The sequence below is a fragment of the Halyomorpha halys genome, unplaced genomic scaffold (genome assembly GCF_000696795.3).
Source record: "Halyomorpha halys isolate HHAL.00 unplaced genomic scaffold, Hhal_1.1 Scaffold321.1, whole genome shotgun sequence".
In the NCBI taxonomy this organism is placed as follows: domain Eukaryota; kingdom Metazoa; phylum Arthropoda; class Insecta; order Hemiptera; family Pentatomidae; genus Halyomorpha; species Halyomorpha halys.
The window spans coordinates 430882-436071 of record NW_027115809.1 but is presented as its reverse complement, the minus strand read 5'-3'; the positions used below and the strand labels follow the sequence as shown (position 1 = coordinate 436071).

At 26.5% G+C, this 5190-nt stretch overlaps 1 protein-coding gene across 4 annotated transcripts in view; it reads right to left on the bottom strand.

Moving 5' to 3' along the window:
- The window catches only part of LOC106681232 (uncharacterized), a 9390-nt gene that overhangs the window by 1936 nt on the left and 2264 nt on the right, over positions 1-5190 (bottom strand). For 2 of the 4 annotated variants that reach the window (XR_002945287.2, XR_001343212.2), the window contains exon 4: positions 2642-2748. The exons of the other annotated variants lie outside the window; for them this stretch is intronic. The gene's annotated coding sequence lies outside the window, so the exon portion shown is untranslated. The remainder of the gene's footprint in view (positions 1-2641; positions 2749-5190) is intronic. 4 annotated transcript variants of the gene reach the window in all.

The following is a 5190-nucleotide window of genomic DNA, read 5'->3' as shown; positions in this document are numbered from 1 at the left end:
ATCTTCTCCTCATTTATCATCCACGGTCAACTATCTTTCATAATTATGATTAATAAAGATGTTGAAACATGATGGATTGTAGGTATCCAATAAATTGATAACCAATGAAAAAAGTTTAGACCTGTAAATAAAAGGTTCATAATAAATAAAGCATCTATTTTGAGAAAAAAATAAAATAAAAGTAGTTTGAACAATCAAAATTATATGTTACATCCTATCATGTTACATTTCTAACATGAAGGAAATTGTGTAAATTGTTACAAAATGATTTTTTTTTCCACATCACTTAAAATCCTAAATTTTCAACCTTTTTTTCTTTCTTACAGTTTTCATGAACTTGAAAAATAGTAACTACCTCCTTTTTAAAGCAAACCCTTCAGTTATTCATTAGATGCAATTATAAATTAAGCAAAATAAAAAACAAAAACATAAAATAAGTAATAAAAAATAGTGCAGATTGATTTTTAAAAATGGCTACCTATTAGTGAGTGATTGTAGACCACACTCAAATCTTATATGATATATATATCAAAATAATATAGTTGATATTATTTAAATGATGGTTGAAGTTAATCTTTAACAAATAATGAAAAATTAGAAAAAACTAACAGATTAACAAATTATAGCACCTGAATAAAGCCAAGTATTGAACATCTATGCAGCACAAATATAAGAAACCTCTAAAATTTTAGATGAATTATTTGGAATAAATATTAAATTAAAAAAAAAAAAAAAGAAAGAAAAACAAACATCTTCGTCTTGTCATCAATAGCTAAGAGAAAGTATTCCACTTATACTATCGTTGTCATGAAAACTTCATACCTGTAAAAGCATGTTCAATACAGAAACTTGTTAACTAGTATGAAATTATTAAGCGAAAACCGTAATCAAATGAGGATAAGGGAAACCTTTTCTGAAAACGCGAAACTTATTCAAGGGAAAATTTATTATCGCTTTCAGCCAAGTCCTTAAAACTGTCTGCAAAAAATGAAAATGAACAACATTGTACAGGTTATTATTGAATGTTAAAGGTTATTTTGTATTTAAGGGGGTTAGAAAATATGGGTTATTACTATCAGTAAATGTGAAAATATTGTGAATATATGAAAGTAGGTTTGTTTACTACAATCTGCTTTCAACGTTTTTTACTAAAACACAGCACAATAAATATGTTTTATATTTTCTCCCAGGATTAACATTTTTCTGGAGATGGGTTCCTGCCCTCAAGCAATTTAGAAAACAATTGAAAGATTGAAGAATAGAGTTGCCACTAAATTAATTATGATAAAAAAATAGGTCAAAACAAAGAGAATATAAACAAAAAATTGAATACCACGACTTGACAGACTTATTTCTCAAGCAGTTATAGTAAAATAGAAAGATGATGAGTTATACCCTCAGTAAAAAATTCAAATAGGAGAAGGAAAACTTAAGAAACAAACCGAGTTAATAGCTTATCACTGAGCTGATACTTAAGTTATGATGTAAGAAGTCACGGGTATGAATTGGTCAGACTTCTGTGAGTTGAGAACCACTAATCTAACTGATTGGGTAATTTTTCAAAAAAAGTAACATTAATCCAAACATATGACATCACAATACAGACTAACAACAAATTAATTAACTTAAGAAATTTAACAAGGAATTTAAAACAGTAGAATTATAACAAAAATAGAATGTATTGAATTAAAAAATGAAGATGTACATTGTACTTAAGTGTTTATTCTTTTATTTGTTTTATTATTTTTTGTATATTCGTTGTTATATTACTTAATATAAATTTTGCTATTTTAAGAATTGAAATAATAATTTTACAGTTTTATCATTGTCCCTAAAGGATGTTGATATATCCGGGTTTAATCCAAAACTATTGAAGCGTGAGGTGAAATATGAGCTATATTGAAAGATATGGTTAGTTGTTATATTGTTATTACAATATTATTGGCTTGTGAGACCTATTTTTAGTTTGGTCAGTGCGACCTCTTCTCTCTCTACATTTACGGCTGAAGGAAACCAAGGTCTTGTAATTTTTATTTTACTAATCGGACTTTCATGCTACATAGATTGCCATCTATCTTTAATTTCCTTTTCGAGGAGTTTGCTCATAGCTGATGAAATTAGAATTGCTTTATCCTGTCCTGGGAGCTCAATGGTTTCTAATGGTACAAGTAAATTGATGTATGGTTTACATATAAGTAATTAATTTAAGCTTAATTCAACTTAAATTACATTGATAGTTAATCTATGCTATAATTAAAAAAGATTAAAAACTAAAAACTGATTATGTTGATTTAAGTTATATACTTTGAAGTAACTAAATACATTATTTAGTATTTAGTATATATACACATCACTGACAACTTTATTAATTATTACCTTAATAATGAAAACAAGAAGCCCATATGCCTTTCCTAACAGTAAAAGAATGTCACATAAAAAGAATATTAACTATGAAAAAGAAGATTTAATCACATAAAAGCATAGAACAAGAAATAAAGCAACATGATATAGCTTGTGGCAAAAATAAAAAATAAATGTTGGCACTCAAGTGTTGAATTAGGGATGTAACCTTTGAGCATGCAAAAACAAAAAAAGTGACACCATAACCCAACCCAATAGCTATTAAATAATTTGTTTTTACCATAATACGAGAATATGAAGTTATCATGGATACTAATACAAAGCCACTTAGGGACGTCATCCTCTAGACGGTTCAATTACCCTACCATCCTTGTCCATGAGCTTTAACTGTTTTCAAAAATCAATACACACTTGTCATAATCACCAATTTTTAAAAAGGGAATATTTATACAGTTCAAATTATTATTAAATAGTTAAATATACAATCTAGTACAGCCAGGATTTTTCAGACATCCAAAAAGGAAGGTGTGAGCTATCTAAAAGATAAAAAATAAAAACCAAACACCCCCAGGGAAAATAATTTATTTTACAACAAGGGCATGATGGAAAATCACTTACTAAAAATATTACTCTCTAAATAGAATTTTAAAAAAAGTGAGTGTTATTCAAACCCATATATATATTAACCACCAAACTTTTTTCTTTTTTTTTTTAATTGTTTTTTAAAAGCTATATCTTTTTATTTTTTTAAGAATTTTCAAAAAAATTTTGATATAGGTTAGAAAACACAAAAATATATGTGGGTCAGATCATTTATTCTTTGAATTATTAGCACTTTCTATGCATGGGGAGTGAAAAAATGGTTCTATTAAAAACTTTTCTACAGTCCTCACTCCCTAACACTTCTTAGGAATTTGAAAATAAAATAATTATCAGGTTTTTTTTAACGACATTTAAGGGATATTATTTTTAGAAAATGGTATTGCATTAAAGCCTGATTGTTATTAAATAAATTATTTTCCTTAGAGATATCTTTTTTTATTTATTTATTTAACATTTAAATAGCACTCACCCTTTTTGCACACCCTATATATTATTTTTAATAAGATAGCAAGATTGTTGTTTCTGTTACTAAAATTAGATTTAAAAAAATGAATATACTTTTTATTTTATCTAGGAATTCATGTTCTGATGTAGACATCGCTGCTTTGCTTTAATAGTGATATATCTGACAAAGAAAAAATAATTTCATTTTGAATTGAACGCACTCCAAAGGTAGTACCATATACTGAGGGTTACTTTCTCCAGTAGGATCCTAATAATATTATATCTGTACCACTCGTAAAGAACTAAATTTAAATAAAAATTAGTGGTTATAACAATCTTGTTTATAATAATTTTTTAGCTATTATACTTTTTTTTTTCAGTCCCAGTTCTGATGAGTGGTTTTCCTTAGAAACTTGATTCGTTATAATAATCCCATTTTTCCTTCATAATGCTCTAAATTAAATTTTTCTTTAATATTTTACACTTATTAAGTTTTTTTTTTTTTTTTTTTTAAGAAACAAGATAACTTGAAGTTTGTGGTACAGTTATGGTAAAAGACAACCAGATTATTTGATTCCAAAATTTCTCTGGAATATTCCCTTCTTATTTGGACATTTCCATAAATTGAAAGCTTGTTAATTTAACTTATACAAACCAACAATGATGATAGCTAAACTGTTACTATAGTTTAAATACAATTTAAATAAAAGCAATATTCACATAATTAATGATCATGAAGTTTTGGAAGCACTAGAAAAATAAAAAAAAATGAAACAGATTTTTTATCAGATGTCGTGAACCAACAGATATTTCAGGAGATTGGCATTTTTTTTTAATGTTCTACTGAACCTTTTTTTTTTTTTTTTAGGGAGGGGGAGATAAAACTTTAAAACCCATTGTTCAATCAGTATTCATCAGAACCACGAAAAAAGGAAATTCAAGAGTTTTTATGTATTTTTTATTTTAGTATTCAATAAATTTTTAAAAATCATTTTAGTAGTTTTATACTATTTCCTGCTTATAGTGTTTTGATCACCCTCGAAGATGGTTATAAAAATTGTTTACTATATATAATCTATAAATATTTACTCTGTAGACACAAAATCATTTTTAAAGCAAGCTTGCATTGATTATTATTATTATTATTTTTTTTTTGTGACGAAATGCTAACAATTTTAATAAATATTTTTTGTTTATCTACCTTTTCAAGAAGCTTGTCAGTGATAACTCACTTACTACCAATGGACTACTCATTATAAATTAACATGACTTATTTAGCTGCTTACTATTGATACAGATATTACTGTTGTACTGAAAATCATCCCCATCATCATATATCTCTATAGATTTCATTTCTATATTCCTGTACATTCTAACTAGCTCACATTAATTTTATTAAATATATCTCAACATCCAGACTTTAGTTACCAATGTTGTAAATGACCAATACATCAGGGTGCATATGTAATGGAACCGTGACACCTAATAGTTGATTAAGAATCAGGTTTATTATAGCATCAAAACAGAATGTTCCGTATGAAAATTTGATTGATATGTAAATATAGTAATAAACTTTAGTACATCATACTCTTTAAGCATAATACACCTCAAGTGTAGTTGTCTCAATCAATAAACTACAAACTTAAGATTTGGCTCCACCCTATATAAACAGTCAAGACGAAAAATATATCAGGTTAATGTGTATGTATACAAAACATGTATTTTACGTTAAAAAATAAACTATTTGAGATCTTTGATGATAATTTAAATTTAATCTTTATA